This window comes from Somniosus microcephalus, unplaced genomic scaffold, assembly GCF_052327205.1.
Source record: "Somniosus microcephalus isolate GS21.2 unplaced genomic scaffold, FLI_Smic_1.0 scaffold46, whole genome shotgun sequence".
Lineage (NCBI taxonomy): Eukaryota > Metazoa > Chordata > Chondrichthyes > Squaliformes > Somniosidae > Somniosus > Somniosus microcephalus.
This window is the reverse complement of record NW_028225233.1, coordinates 438,109-455,347: the sequence shown is the minus strand read 5'-3', so window position 1 is coordinate 455,347 and position 17,239 is coordinate 438,109. Positions and strand designations below refer to the sequence as shown.

At 45.2% G+C, this 17,239-nt stretch overlaps 1 pseudogene; it reads left to right on the top strand.

The window, feature by feature from the left end:
• The first annotated feature begins 403 nt into the window (after positions 1 to 403).
• On the top strand, positions 404 to 6,004 carry LOC147083654 (syncytin-2-like; annotated as a pseudogene).
• The last annotated feature ends 11,235 nt before the right edge of the window (positions 6,005 to 17,239 follow it).

Sequence of the window (17,239 nt, the reverse complement as noted above, 5' to 3'; positions counted from 1 at the left end):
AAGCACTGGAATTTATTGTGCCCTTTTTGCACCCTGTCTCTGCGATCTTTATTGAACGAACCAACCGGGTAGCATACCCTCTGGCTGGCGGTTAACGGAGCACAGGTCCCATTGCTAGCTAGCACGTGGCGGAGTCCGGGATGACTCTAGTCTATTTTAAACTTATTCGTTAAGTCTACGACCTGTGCACAGGTCCCATTGCTAGCTAGCACGTGGCGGAGTCTGGGACGACTCTAGTCTATTTTAAACTTATTCGTTAAGTCTAGGACCTGTGGCAACACGACGGAACCAAGTAGAAAACCAACGACGGAAAAAGGAGGCAGAGACCCTCCTGAGACCACATTAGAAGAAATAGTAATCCAACTCAAACAGTATATAGAAAGTACATTCGATGTCAAACAACATGAATATAAGATCAAACAAAAATTTGATGCCTCAAAAGGACAATGGTCCCTTGATGATATAAAAAGAGCATGGGGCAAGACCACCCGTATGAAAGGAGGGAAAAGAAAAACGGGCTGGGTATTGGCCACCTTGAAACAGTGTAGGCAGAGAGGGGAAATAACTCAGAAGGCGGCAGAGGCCAAAGAAAAAGAACAAAAAACAGCTCTCCATGAACAGATAGCAAAATACAAAACCAAGTTAGAGAAACACCAAAAATGCGTTGAAAAAGCAAACGAAAGAGCAGAAAAGTGGAAGGCGAAAACCAAGAAGGAAAGGGAGGCATACAGGGAAAGCCCAGGAGTGGTGACGATTACCCCGACGCCCTTGTACCCTACCTATCCTGCAGCACCCCCTACAGCCCCTCCGGCATATGAACAGCCCACGCTCCAACCCCGATCAAACGAAGCCCATATTGCTATAATAAATACCTCTTACAGACTCATCAGATGAAGAAGATATAACCAAGAAACCACCCCCACACCTTGCCCCCATCAGGTTACAAAAACATGAAGTAGGCGGCCGAAATCTCCGAATTTATACCTACTACCCGGCCAACCCAAAAGATATAGATCAATGGGCAACTGATATGCCGCATCCAAAGAAAAGCGGAGTAAAAGCCTGGCAGTTCCTGGAAAGAAAAAGGACAATCTATAACCTGCACCCATTTGATGGATGCCAGGTTATAGCAGTAGTAGTTAGCGCAAGAGAGTCGGCCGCCCTGACGGCAATAGTAAATATGGCCGTCACCAGATGAGCAAACGCCCTACTTAACGCAGCCAGACAAGCACACCAAGTGGCCTTAGCGGTGCACCAAGCAGCCAACCCACCTCCAGCTGTCGGAGCCCAACCCCCCGCCGTACCACCTCCAGGACCACCAGTCCTAATAGTCCCCCCTGACCTAGCTCTGATAGAAGCAGAAGCCGATAGGACAGAAGGGTGGACGGCCATTGGAAATTGGCTACAGGAAAGGGGCCCGACCAATCCAGACTGGTCCAAAATAGCCTCCTGTGTCAAAAAGAAAAAAAAGACCCCAATGACTTCGCCGGTCGTTTCGCCAACCAGTGGTTAGAGTACTCTGGCATGGGACAGAATACCGAAGCAGAGGTGGATGCCTGCACCCATGAACCATTGAAAAACGCCTTTATGAATGGTTTGAGACCTGACCTGGCAAAATTGGTAAAATTAACAATGGCAAACTGGAAAACAAACGCAGTTTCTTTTGCGGACCTGACCCAACAAGCCATAACCCAGGATAGAGAACACTGTGCCAAGCTTCGAGCCATGAAACTAAACCCCCCGGAGCGAGTAAACTCTGCACCCCCCTGGGAAAACCCAGATAAGAAACCAGGCAATTGCCACAAATGTGGGAAAGAGGGACACTGGGCTAGAACATGCCGAGTGGGCAACAGGGGTAGAGGAAGAGGTGGGGGAGGACAATGGCAAGGACAGGCAGTCCCAGATAATCAACCCGGCACAAATCCGTGGCAGACCCTGGGTGCCGCCGGCCTGTATGACACCCAGGCAATTACCCCCTCCCCACCGACCCTTAGCCCTGGAGAGATGGCGATGGTAAAAATGTACCGGAGCTCAAACTCCACCGGAAGGGAAACCTTCGACAGCATGGTCCGACAGCATTCAAAAAACCAATAGACCCCACCAACGAACCCCCGAAGGTAGAGGTACCTTGGCAACTGAGAGCTTTAATCACCCAAGCCAGGGACAGCCTCTATATGACTTTGTTGATGGGAAAAACAGATAACTCACCCCCACTGGAAGCAGACTGCCTATTGGATACAGGAGCAGAATTAACGGTCTTCCCCACACAATATGCCAAGACTGCCCATTAGATGGAAAGACTAAGGTGGTGTATTTAGCAAGCGAGACTTTTAACTACAGTGTAATCGATCGAGGGAAATCTCAGGGAAGAAACTGGCTCTCGAGAAAGTGCTGAAAGTTGAGCAGCAGAGGGCTGAGACACAGGAACTACCCATACACAATCCCGAAATGGTCCTTTACACAGATGGGTCATCCTTTGTGAAAAAAGGAACCCGATTGGCAGGGTGGGCGGTTACAACAGAATTCGATAGAACCCACAAAATGACCTTGTGTTTCGGCCCCCATGAAACAAGGGAAAAAGAACTTTGCAGACTACTACAAATACAATGGTCATTGCATTGCCCATACCACCCCCAATCATCGGGACAAGTGGAAAGAGCAAACAGGACAATTAAACAACGGCTCACTAAGTACCACTCTGAAGGAGTGCCATGGCCTCAGGCCCTACCCCTTGTCCTATGTAGTATTCGAGCCATCCCGAATAGGACCACTGGACTCAGCCCCTATGAGGTCATTACCGGTAGACCAATGTCGCTTCCCGGAACAATAGATCTACGTAGGGCTGACATTCATCTTCTAAGTGACACAGTACTAAAGTATTGCAAAGATCTAACAGATGCTGTCAGTTTTGCTTCCCAACAGGTCAGCGCAGCTTGGCAAGGACCCCCGCCGGGAGGACACAGTTTAGTCCCCGGGCTACAAGTTTGGGTAAAGAAAATAAAGCCAGCCCCCCTGGAAGACAAGTGGGAAGGTCCGTATGTCATCCTGTTGACCACAGGAGCAGCCGTGAAAGTACAAGGAAAGAAGGCTTGGATACACGCGTCACACGTGAAAAGAGATACGACAGGAGCCCCAACAGAAGAATAAATTGGACTTATTGTGTACCATGATTCCCATCAACATATTGCTAGCCATCTCCTTTACCCCTTTTCTAACATGGGTAGGAGGCATAGAGAATAACTTATTTTATCGGACCCACCTACAGATACACGGAAACCGGAGTGTATGCTACCCCCTGGCCACATCAGTGGAATCCTTGTTTGAAGCCACACCAGGTTGGCAACCCCTCCCACTATATACCGCCGACACAACGAAACAGACATGCAAGGGCCAGACGGGTCGATATAGCCAGGGCATTCGGGGGCAATGCGTGCAGCTAATAAGCTCAACAGACCCCGGTTGCCAAGGGCTCGTGGGTGAGAATTGCACAACGTCAGGTAGCTATCCCCTGTGTTTTACGGGTAAAGGATGGGGATGCGTATATGCCCTTGTCCCCTAGGACAATACCTGCATACAGCAACAATGTGCCCGACACCACTGTCAGGTACACAGGGGCCAGCTGACCTGTACATGCAAGGAACAAAGGTGCTTTAATGTCACAGCAGGAAGACAATTCATTTGTGGCCAGTGTAACGGGACCCATGTATCATCCGGTAAATGGATCTTCCCATTTGATACATTCCAGCTGTCTGGGTCTGGGGGGAACTCAAATGACCCTCTTAACTATTATTATACACAGTTTGCGAAGGTTGATAACCGGGAGGTCAAATGTTACCGAGCAAAGCACAGGTTTGCGTTCCTCCTCAATGGAACGTATACAACAGCAGTGTCAAAACTCCCCTCTCTCTTCGCAGTAGGAGTAATCGCCCCCGTAGCTGTTCCCTGCCCCACCAGTACACCATCCAGACGGAAATGCCAGGCAGTCTCCGAGGAGTTCTGTGTAGATTGGCGAGATCCGACCACACTGGGTAGCTCAGTAGGGTGGGGTATTCTATCGGCCATATCATTGGGAGGGGGCGCAGGAGTGATAGCAGCCAAGAATAGGAATTATCTAATGTGCGGAATCACCCTCCTGGGCAATAGCACCATTAAAGCATTAACCGCCATAAATAAGGAAATGGCAACCCTACGTCTTTTTAGCATGCAAAACCGATATGCTTTGGACTACCTCTTGGCACAAGAGGGAGGTGTGTGTATGATTATAGGAGACAAATGCATTACAAACGTCAATAGTGAGAGACAAAATATCCAAGACGCTATAGACAAGATTAAAAATCAACTGGCCGACTTCATTGAAGCCGGAGGGGATGAAGGATGGTATACATGGCTGAAAACATTGGGACAGAAATTACTGTATGGTTTGATTGTTATAAATGGTGTAATTTTGGGAATTATTATTTTTGTAAATATTATCAAATGTTGTATAAGTCGTGCAGGAGCTACTATACCCCCTCACCTCTCCCGAATTAGGGTAGAAGTAGACACAGCAAAGCAGGGGGAACCCCCAGAGGAAGACTGTTCGGTACTACACAGTTATCTGTAAATTCGAACTTAAAACCCTTTTGGTTGTGTTCATGGCCAGAACACAAACAAAACGGAGCCACGGGGTATGTTCTTGATAAAGTGCACTATCAAGAGGATACCATGTATATAATGATTCTTGTAGATTGTATAAAGAATCAAAGGGAGGGATGTGGAAACGTGAATAAAATGGACAATGAATTGGCTTACAAAAATGGTTTGGATTTGGAAATGGGAATAAAATGGGCAATGAATTGGCTCACAAAATGGCTTCACACAAGACAAGTCTAGATTAAATTAAAAAGCAGCCCCAGCTTTGCAAAGTGCAAAAGCTAGCAGAACAGAAAGAATCTGCCTCAGCCTGAGGCCAACTGTTAACAAAGTGCTAACGACCAGATCAGGGCCACTGAAAAAGCCTAACTGCTGACTAGAGAATGATTGACTAGCCATTGTTCGGTGCCCACAGCAGTGAGGCAAGTCAGGACTTGCCTGCCAGACTGAAGACCAGATCATGGTCAAACCGAAAGGGCTTGAGTGATCCCTTATTGGCGAACGCTTGTTGCCAGGGAAGTGATGTAGTGACCCTTGTCCAACGGTATAATAGGGGCTTCCCCACAGGTATTCTCTCTCTTAGCCAGAAGGCGTGTGGAACATCAAGAGGGTCAGACATCTCCCGGGGACGTAAATGCTGGCACCACGTGTCTAACCCGGTGTGACCCTCGGGACACGAATGTACTGTCGATATGCTGTATGACCACTCCGAACAGTAATGAATAAAAGGATGTTGTTTTAACTCTCCGAACCCTCGAGCCTGGAATTCTTCGTACTACGGAACTCAAGACGAGGACCAGAAAAACCCGGTTCTTACAGTGGGATTGATTCTGTGTTAGTCAGTGTCTGATACTCCATGTGACAGTGAGATACATTCTGTATCTCTCAGTCTCTGGTATTATGTTTGAGAGTGAGATCCATTCTGTATCAGTCAGTCTTTAATTCTCTGTATCAGAGTGGGGATCATTGTGTCTCTATCATTTTCTGGTACTGTATATGATTGTGGGATTCATTCTGTACCTGTCTGACTCTGATACTGTTAGTGTGAGATTCATTCTGTGTCTGTCAGTCTCTGATGCTGTATTTGAGACTGAGCTGTATTCTATATCAGTCAGCTCTGGCACGGCATAAGAATTTGGGAATCATTATATAACTGTCTGTCTCTGATACACTATGGGAGAGATAGATTTATTATCTGTCTGTTAATCTTTGGTATCGTATGTGGTTGTTATATTAATTATGTGCCTGTCAGTCTTTGGTACTTTGTGTGAAAGTGAGAATCATTCTGTATATATGTCTCTGATACTCTTGTCATTGTGTATTTGATTCTGTATTTGTCAGTGTCTAGTACTAAATGTGACAGTGAGGTACATTCTCTGTCAATCTCTGGACTTTGTGTGAGAGTGAGATTCATTCTGTACCAGTCAGTCTTTAATAATCGGTGTCAGTGTGGGATTCATTGTATCTCTATTATTTTCTGGTATTGCATGTGTGTGGGGGACTCATTCTGTGTCTGTCACACTCTGATACTCTGTGTCAGTGTGTGATTCAATCTGCACCTGTCAGTCTATGGATGGTGAATGTGGGTTTCACTCTGTACCTGTCATTTTCTGATGAGAGAATGTGGGTTTTTCACTGTAACTGTCAGTTTCTGATATGTGAATTTTACTCTACCAGTCAGTCTCTGATATATGAGTGTGGGTTTTATTCTGCATCTTCCAATTACTGTTCTGTGAGAATGGGTTTTATTCTGTTTCTGTCAGTCTTTGGTTTGTAAATGTGGGTTCTATTCTGTACCCATCGATCTCTTGTATGCTAGTACTGCTTTTATTCAGAACCAGTCAGTTTCAGATAGATGAGAGTGGGTTTTCCTTTCTACCTGTCAATTTCTGCTATTGAAAAAGTGTTTACTCTGAATCTGTAAGTTTCTGGTTCGTGAGTCTGGGCTTTTGTCTTTATCTGTCAAACTCTACTATGTGAGTGTTTTTTTCACTGCCTTCTTTTTCTGCTATGCAATGTTGTGTTTTTTTATGTACCTGTCAGCTTCTGGTAATTGAGTGTGGGTTTCTTCTGTATCAGTCAGTCACAGGTGAGTGAGTGTGAGATTATTCTGTCTCTGTCAGTTTCTGATATCTGAGTGTGTGTTTTTCTTTGTACCTCTCAGTGTCTGGTTTGTTAGGATGGGCTTTATTTTGTACATTTTTGTTTCTTGTATGTGCGAGTGGGTTGGAATATGTACTTTTTAGTCTCTGTTGAATGTGTGAGTATTTGAATTAATACCTACTAGTTTCTGGAATGTGTGTTTAAGTTTTACTCTTTATCTCTTCGTCTATGGTATGTGAACGTGGGACTTACTATTTATCTCTCAGTCTTTGGTGTGAGTGTGGGTTTTACCATGTATCTGTCTGTCTCTGTGAGTTGAGTGTGGGTTTTACTCTGTAAATGTTATATTATGGGATGTTTGTTAGGTTTTTCCATGTAAATGTCATTATCTGTGATGTATGTTGGGGTGTTTACTTTGTATATGTCATACTCTGGGATGTGGGTGTGTGTTTTACTCTGCAATGTTATACATTGGGATGTGTGTCAGGGTATTACTCTGTAAATATCACAATCTTAGTTGTGTGGTGGGGGGTTTACTCTGTATCTGCCATACTCTGGGATGTGAATGTGTGTTTTGCACTGTAATGTTGTACTCTGGGATGTGTGTCAGGGTATTATTCTCTAAATGTCTGGGATGTGCGGTGGGGGGTTCACTCTGTATATGTCATACTCTGGGATGTGAATGTGTGTTTTTCTCTGTATCTGTCATACTCTGAGATGTATTTTTGTGTTTTACTCTGTATAGAAACATAGAGATAGGAACAGGAGTAGGCCATTCGGCCCTTCGAGCCTGCTCCGCCATTCAATGAGATCATGGCTGATCTTCGTCTGAGCATCGGACCTGTGAAGGGGCAGTGACCGGCGGCAGTTAAAAGCGGCGGCAGATTCAAATCGGCGGCAGTTGAGAGGTGAGGCCCGATCAGAGCATCGGACCTGTGAAGGGGCAGTGACCGGCGGCAGTTAAAAGCGGCGGCAGATTCAAACTGGCGGCAGTTGAGAGGTGAGGCCCGATCAGAGCATCGGACCTGTGAAGGGGCAGTGACCGGCGGCAGTTAAAAGCGGCGGCAGATTCAAACTGGCGGCAGTTGAGATGTGAGGCCCGATCAGAGCATCGGACCTGTGAAGGGGCAGTGACCGGCGGCAGTTAAAAGCGGCGGCAGATTCAAATCGGCAGCAGTTGAGAGGTGAGGCCCGATCAGAGCATCGGACCTGTGAAGGGGCAGTGACCGGCGGCAGTTAAAAGCGGCGGCAGATTCAAATCAGTGATGTGTTTGTGGGTTTTAATCTATATCTGTAATACTCTGAGATGTGTTTACGCATTTTACTCTCTATCTGTTTGTCTTTGGTGTGCGAGGGTGGGCTTTACTCTATATCTGTCAGATTCTGGTTTCCGAGTGCCAGGTTTTAATCTTTACCTGTCAGTTTCTGTCATGGAATTGTGGGTGGTGATTCTGTACCTGACAGCCTCTGGTGTGTGAGTGTGGCTTTATTCTATATCTGTGATGCTTGAGGGGCCATTTGACCTACATCGGCGGCAGTTACACCGGCGGCAGTGAGTCAGGAGCAGCCTGACCAGTTCAACAGCAGGGGAGAGAGGTAAAAAGTAATCAAAGTGTGATGTCACCAGGAAGCAGGTAAGTGATTGGTTGGTGAGTATTTGGTTGGTGAGTATTTCTCTTTTTTTCAGAACTTTAACTCTGGTTTATAGTTTCTAAGGTCTCTCTAGTGTAGCAGGGACTGTTGGTAAACCAGTTAACTGTAGTGTAATTAGTGGGATTGATTGATTTAATTTAAATTCAATTAATTAAAGGGTAAGTCATGGCAGGACAGCCGGGCCCCATGATCTGCTCCTCCTGCGATATGTGGGAAATCAGGGACACTTCCTGTGTCCCTGACAACTACATGTGCAGGAAGTGCGTCCAGCTGCAGCTACTGACAGACCACATTGCGGCGCTGGAGCTGCGATTGGACACATACTGGAGCATTCACGATGCTCAGGACATCGTGAATAACACATTTACGGAGTTGGACACACCGCAGGTAGAGGTTGGACAGGAAGAAAGGGAACGGGTGACCAACAAGCAGAGTACTAGGTGCAGGCAGGTAGTGCAGGGGTCCCCTGTAGCCATCCCCCTCTCCAACAGATACACCACTTTGCGTACTGTTGGGTGGGGTGGCTTATCAGAGGAAGGCAGCAACAGCCAACTTCCTGGCACCAGGGGTGGCTATGCTGCACAGAATGGGAGGAAAAAGAGGGGTAGAGCTATAGTAATAGGGGATTCAATTGTAAGGGGAATAGGTAGGCGTTTGTGCGGCTGCAAACGAGACTCCAGGATGGTGTGTTGCCTCCCTGGTGCAAGGGTCAAGGATGTCTCCGAGCGACTCCAGAACATCTTGGAAGGGGAGGGTGAACAGTCAGTTGTCGTGGTGCATATAGGCACCAACGACATAGGTAAAAAGCGGGATGAGGTCCTAAAAGCGGAGTATAGGGAGTTAGGAGATAAATTTAAAAGCAGGACCTCAAAGGTAGTAATCTCAGGATTGCTACCAGTGCCATGTGCTAGTCAGAGTAGAAATAGAAGGATACTTCAGATGAATACGTGGCTAGAGGAATGGTTCCAGGGGGAGGGATTCAAGTTCCTGGGACATTGGAACCGGTTCTGGGGGAGGTGGGACCAGTTCAAACCAGACGGTTTGCACCTGGGCAGGGCTGGAACCAATTTCGGAGGGGGAGTGTTTGCTAGTGCTGTGGGGGAGGGTTTAAACTAAAATGGCAGGGGGTTGGGAACCTGAGCAGGGAGACAGAGGAAAGGGAAACAAGGATAAAAGCAAAAGATAGGAAGGAGAAAAACAAAAGTGGCAGTCAGAGAAATCAACGGTTTAAATCAAACATGGCCGCAGTAAATAATAATTCTAATAGGTCTAAGAGCGTTAAAAAAACAAGCCTGAAGGCTTTGTGTCTTAATGTGAGGAGCATTTGTAATAAGGTGGATGAATTGGCTGCGCAAATAGAAGTAAACAAATACGATTTGGTTGGGATTACGGAAACGTGGCTCAAGGAAGACCAGGACTGGGAACTCAACATCCAGGGGTATTCGATATGCAGGAAAGATAGGCAAAAAGGAAAGGGAGGTGGGGTAGCATTACTGGTTAAAGAAGGGATTAACACAATTTTAATGAAGGATATTAGCTCTGATGAGGTGGAATCGAGAAATAATAGAAACATAAGTAGGCCATTCAGCCCTTCGAGCCTGCTCCACCATTCAACGAGATCATGGCTGATCATCCAAACCCTAGCACCCGGTCCCTACACCGACAGCCATCCCACCCAAGCCCTATCCCCCTGTAACCCCACATATTTAATCCCCCCTAACACTAAGGGTCAACTTTTATCATGGCCAATCAACCTAACCTGCACATCTTTGGACTGTGGGAGGAAACCGGAGCACCCGGAGAAAACCCACGCAAACACGGGGAGAATGTGCAAACTCCACACAGACAGTCACCCGAGGCCGGATTTGAACCCGGGTCCCTGGCGCTGTGAGGCAACAGTGCTAATCACTATGCCACCGTGCTGCCCTAATACTAAGGGGGAAAAAACGTTAGTGGGAGTGGTTTATAGACCTCCAAACAGTAAGTCGGAGGTTGGGGATGGCATTAAAAGAGAAATTAAAGAAGCGTGCAATAAGGGCACAGCAGTCATCATGGGTGACTTTAATCTACATATAGATTGGGCCAACCAAATGAGTAACAATACTGTGGAGGAGGAATTCCTGGAGTGTTTACGGGATGGTTTCCTGGACCAATATGTTGAGGAACCAACCAGAGATCAGGCCATCTTAGACTGGGTATTATGTAATGAGAAAGGATTAATTAGCAATCTTGTTGTAAGAGGCCTCTTGGGTCGGAGCAATCATAATATTATCGAATTCTTCATTAAGATGGAGAATGAAGTAGTTGACTCGGAGACTAGGGTCCTCAATTTAAATAAAGGAAACTATGATGGTCTGAGGAGTGAGTTGGGCAGGATTGATTGGGGAATGGCACTCAAAGGGTTGACGGTGGATAGGCAATGGCAAACATTCAAAGACCGAATGGATGAACTACAGAATTTGTTCATCCCAGTTTGGCATAAAAATAAAACAAAAAAGGTGACCCAACCGTGGCTAACAAGGGAAATTAGGGATAGCATAAGGTCCAAGGAGAGGGCACATAAATTGGCCAGAAAAAGCAATAATCCTGAGGATTGGGAGCAGTTTAGGATTCAACAAAGGAGGACAAAGGGATTAATTAAGAAAGGGAAAATAGAATATGAGAGTAAGCTTGCAGAGAACATAAAAACTGACTGTAAAAGCTTTTAAAGATATGTGAAGGGAAAAAGATTGGTGAAGTCAAGCGTAGGTCCCTTGCAGTCAGAATCGGGGGAATTTATAATGGGGAACAAAGAAATGGCAGACCAACTAAATACATATTTTGGTTCTGTCTTCACAAAGGAGGACACAAATAACCTCTCAGAGATGCTGGGGAACATAGGGTCTGATGAAAGGGTGGAACTGAAAGAAATCAGTATTTGTAGGGTAATGTTGTTAGGAAAATTGATGGGACTGAAGGCCGATAAATCCCCAGGGCCTGATAATCTACATCCCAGGGTACTTAAGGAAGTGGCCCTAGAAATAGTAGATGCATTGCTGGTCATCTTCCAGAACTCGATAGACTCTGGAACGGTACCCATGGATTGGCGGGTAGCTAATGTTACCCCACTATTCAAAAAAGGTGGTAGAGAAAAGGCGGGGAATTATAGACCGGTAAGCTTGACATCGGTAGTGGGGAAAATGCTAGAGTCCATTATAAAAGATGTAATAGCAGAGCCCTTGGAAAGCACTGACTGGATCGGACAAAGTCAACATGGATTTACAAAAGGTAAATCATGCTTGACTAATCTACTGGAATTTTTTGAGGATGTAACTGGTAAAATAGATAAGGGAGAACCAGTGGATGTGGTGTATTTGGACTTTCAGAAGGCTTTCGATAAGGTCCCGCATAAGAGATTAGCGTGCAAAATTAAGGCACATGGGATTGGGGGCAAGGTATTGACTTGGATAGAGAAGTTGTTGGCGGACATAAAGCAAAGAGTTGGAATAAACGGGTCATTTTCCGAGTGGCAGGCAGTGACTAGTGGGGTACCGCAAGGATCGGTCCTAGGACCCCAGCTGTTCACAATATATATTAATGATCTGGACGAGGGAATTGGATGTAATATCTCCAAATTTGCAGACGACACAAAGCTGGGTATGCTGTGAGGAGGATGTCGTGAAACTCCAGCACGATTTGGACAGGTTGGCTGATTGGGCAGAAACATGGCAAATGCACTATAATGTGGATAAATGTGAGGTTATCCACTTTGGTGGCAAAAACAGGAAGGCAGATTATTAGTTGAATGGTAATAGATTGGGAGAAGGGGAAGTGCAAAGAGACCTGGGTGTTCTTGTACACCAGTCGCTGAAGGTAAGCATGCAGGTGCAGCAGGTGGTTAAGAAGGCAAATGGTAGGTTGGCCTTCGTAGCAAAAGGGTTCGAGTACAAGAACAAGGATGTCTTGCTGCAGTTGTACAGGGCCTTGGTGAGACCACACCTTGAGTATTGTGTGCAGTTTTGGTCGCCTTACCTGAGGAAGGACGTTCATGCCATGGAAGGAGTGCAGCAAAGATTCACCAGGCTGATACCTGGGATGGCAGGAATGGTGTTTGAGGAGAGATTGTGTCGATTGGGCTTATACTCACTGGAGTTCAGAAGATTGAGAGGGGATCTCATCGAAACCTATAAAATTCTGTCAGGCCTGGACAGACTAGCTGCAGGAAGGATGTTTCTGATGGCCGGGGAGTCCAGAACCAGGGGTCATAGTCTAAGGATAAGGGGTAAGCCATTTAGGACTGAAATGAGGAGGAATTTCTTCACCCAGAGAGTGGTGAACCAGTGGAATTCTCTACCACAGAAGGCAGTGGAGGCCAGTTCATTAAGTATATTCAAGAAAGAGTTGGATATATTTCTTAAGGCTAAAGGGATCAAGGGATATGGGGAGAAAGAAGGGACCGGGTACTGAATTTGGATGATCAGCCATGATCTCATTGAATGGCGGAGCAGGCTCGAAGAGCCGAATGGCCTACTCCTGCTCCTATCTTCTATGTTTCTATGTTCTAATGCTTATATCTCTGGGATGTGAGTGTGGGTTTTTTCTGTAATATTCAGTTTGTGCCACGTGTGTGTGTTTTACTCTGTACCTCTCTCTGTCTGGGATGTGAGTGTGGGATTTTCTTTGTAACAGTCGGTGTCTAGTATGTGAATATGGGCTTTATTTTGAACCTGTTGTTTTCTGGTATGTGTGGCTATGTTGTATTATGTATCTGTCAGTTTTTGTTATATGATTGAGGATTTTACTCTATTCATGACTGTCTCTGATATATGAGTCTGGGTTTTTCTCTGTCCCTATTCAGAGGGATTTGAGTGTCCTTTTACACGAATCACAGAAAGTTAACATGCAGGTACAATTTGAATGGTAAAAGGAATGTTTGCATTTATTGCAAAGGGGTTGCAGTAAAAGTATAAGTATGTGTTGCTGCAATTTTATAGGCCTTTGGTTATACCATAACTGGAGCACTTTGCATATTTTGGTCTCCTTATCTAAGGCAGGGTTTACATGCTCTAGATGGGGTGTATCAAGTGTTCATGAGATTGATTCCCAGGCTATCCTATGAAGAGAGATTGATTATAATGGGCATATATTCTGTGGAGTTTAGAAGGATGAGAGGTGATCTCATTGAAACATTTCAAATTATAGAGTGTTTGACAGGGGTAAATGCTGCGAGGCTGTTTCCCCTGGCAGGAGAGTCTAGAACCAGAAGTCATAGACTCGTGACTAGGCATTGGACAATTAGGAATGAGTTGATGAGAAATGTATCCACTCAGAAGGTAGTGAATCTTTGGAATTCTCTACTACATGGGGTTTTGGATGCTCAGTCGATGAGTGTATTCAAGACTGAGATCACAGATTTTTGGGCACTAAGGGAATCAAGGTATTTAGGGAGAGGGTGGGAAATTGGAGTTGTGGCAGAAGTTCAGCCATGATCTTATTGAATGGCAGAGCAGGCTTGAGGGGCTTTATAACTATTTCTTATTTTCTTACAGCTGACTGTCTCTTGGATGTTGTCTGGATTTTATTGTGTATCTGTCAGTCTCTTTATGTGAGTGTTGAGTTATTTCACTATCTTCAGTTTCTGGTATGCAAATCTCGCATTTATTTTGCACCTGTGATCTTCTGGTATGTGAGTTTCACTCTGTATCTGACAATCTCTGGTATATGAGTGTGAGTTTCACTGTATCTGACAGTCTCTGGTATGTGAGTGTGAGTTTCACTCTGTATCTGACAGTCTCTGATATGTGAGTGTGAGTTTCACTCTGTATCTGACCATCTCTGGTATGTGAGTGTGAGTTTTACTCTGTATCTGACAGTCTCTGATATGTGAGTGTGGGTTTTATGCTGTACCTTTCAATTTCTGTTGTTAGTGTTAGGGTTTTGTTCAGTACCTGTCAGTTTCTGGGATGGGAGTGTGGAATTTATTCTGCATCTGTAAGTCACTGGATTGTGAGTAATGGCATTAATCTCTAACTGTTATTCTCTTGTGCCTGAGATTTGTTGTCCCATTTATCGTTCAGAGTGTATAATTTGGATGTGGGCTTTATTCCGTATTTGTCAGTCTCTGGGATTTTATTCTTTATCTGTCAGCTTCTGTTGTGTGAGTGTGTGTTTCACTCTGTACCCTTCTGCCTCTTGTGTGTGAGTGTGGTGTGATCTCTGTAAATGTCAGTTTCAAGTACATGAGTGGGCATTTATGCTGTATCTGTCAGTTTCTATTATATGAGTAAGGTTTTAATCAGTCGCTGTCTGTTTCTGGTATGGGACTGTGGACTTTAGTCTGTCTCTTCCCGTCTAATCTTGTGTGTGTGTGGGTTTCACCCTGTACCAGTCACTCTCTGGGATGTGAGTGCAAGTTTCACCCTGTATCTGTCAGTCTCTTTTAATTGCGTTTTGATTTTATCTATAGCTTTCAACCTGGTCTGTGAATGTGGGTTTTACTCTATAGCATTCTGTCTCTAGGATGTGTGTGTGGATTTTACTCTAACTCAGTTTCTAGAATAAGGATGTAGTCTTTTGTCTGTACCTGTCAGTTTCTGGTGTAATTGTAAATTTTGCTTTGTACCTGTCAGTCTATGCTTTGTGAGTGTGGGCTTTATTCTGTAGCTGTCATTTCTGCTACTGGTTGTGAGTGTGGGATTGATTCTGTATCTCTTATACTGGTAATGTATGTGAGTGTGAGAATTATTATGTAATTGACAGTCTCTTGTATTGTACTATTCTTGCTCTGTGCAACTATTGGATTCCATTCCTTCGCCACCTTGTGTAGGCCAATGCTCGTTTGAGATTATCTGTGACTGTCTCAGGAGGAGGTTTGTTTCAGTCCATTACCTCCGACTCTCTGGTCTTGTATTTTAGTTATTCGGGTTGACTGTCCGTGTACAGCCACCAGCGAGGACTGACACCATATCAGTGTCTATCTGTTCGTATATGTAAGGGAGTGAAAATGGATATGCCTATCAGTGCAATCTGTTTGGGCTTTGAAACAGCATCTTATTCAACTACTGCAAGTTACTGTGAGATTCATAATGTAACACTGGAAATTTGGATCTCTGTGGGGCTGACTGCTTCTGCTGCCTGTTATAATAGGATTGAGGCCAGTTCTGTGTCTCTGCGCTCTGTGAGTGATAGTCTACTTACTGTGTGTGCGATGGAGCTGCCTGAATAGTTAACAGAATGTCTCAGAGCCCGGCTATTGGTATATCTGAGGGAGCAACAATGTATCTCTCGATCACCAGCAACACGGTTCTGGAGAACTCAACGCACCCAAAGGAAATAACCGATTTTTGAATTGTGTTATTTCACATTTCTCACCTGCTGCCTGCAATCGATGCACGTTGTGAATCTCCGCACACCCTCACTGTCAGGCTGTTTCCCTGTTCACTGAACAATAATAACACACACGGTGAGATTGGAATTGAATCAGGAACATTCACTACTGATCTGGAGAAAGCAGCAGTGATTTGAAAGAGCGAGGTGATTTACTTTCTAAGTTATCTTACACTGTGCACACACAGCCCGAGAATGGCCTCTCCCTTCCCCCACTCACTCCATGTTCCGGAACTAGTTCCTGTTCCAATCTGTCTCTTACAAACAATCCCCAGCTTCCGATGAACTTACCCCGACTCAAAGCCCATCTGCGGACACAGTCTCAATGCGATGTGCTGCTGTGAGGAGGCTGGTGTTTGCTCCCTTACTCAGGCCCTTGATATCTCCGCTCCCTGATGTGTTCAGCGATCATCAGCCGAGCACAGAGGAAACGGCCCCCGCTGGCAGAGCTGGGGGAGGGAAGCTCACGTGGTCCCTTCCTGTCACTTTAAACACTATGGGGGAGAGGGGGATGTGCAGGAAACTATTTTAATGCAATCCCCAATGCTATCACTACGACGCCCTGAAATGCCAAGAGCTGACCATAAAGAAGAATACCCTCAGTCAATTAGTCCTGGGACTCAGTGAAGTAACTACTAACAATACTAACAATAACCAGCCCCAGGACAGTGACAGGGTAACACAAAGAATTCGACCCAACACAATCGTCGCTAAGCAAAAGGAAAAATATCTGACATATTGGGCAGAAACAACAAAAACCCAAAGCAAACTCAATTGCTACTTGGCCCTAAACAGACAATACAACATAGCTGATTACCTGACCATGGTAAAGGATAACAAACTGAGAAGAACCTTGACAAGGTACAGACTTAGCGAACATAGCCTAGCGATCGAAAAAGGCAGACACAGGCAGACCAGGCTGCCAAGAGAGGACAGGATATGCTCTCACTGCAGTCAGGGAGTGGTGGAGACAGAGATGCACTTCCTCACAGCTTGTGGAAAATATCAGGGCATCAGGGAGAATTTCTACCAAAAATTCTCACAAATATGCCCTGATTTCAGAAATCTGAATGACAACCAAAAACTCCCATTCCTACTGGGAGAGGAGAGAAGCTGTATAACACTGGCGGCGCACTATGTTACAGCTTGCCATGAACAGAGGGACAACCAGTAAACTAAGAAAAAAATATATATAAACGATGCGAATGTATATTTATACACTCAGGGATATACCTGTTTATACACTGTATGAATAGAACTGCGTTTGTGTGCTAAACCATAAATGTATTTTGATGCTTTGGCAACATAAGATGTAACTTATCATGCCAATAAAGCGATTTAAATTGTAAAAAAAAAAAATTGTAATGCTGAAGCATGAAAGCTGGAGGCGGAGCTGAAGCTCAGAGGGCGCTGTCTCTGCTCTGTCTGTCACTCTGATTCTGTCTCAGAATCACAGAATCACACAGTGCAGATAGAGGCCATTTCG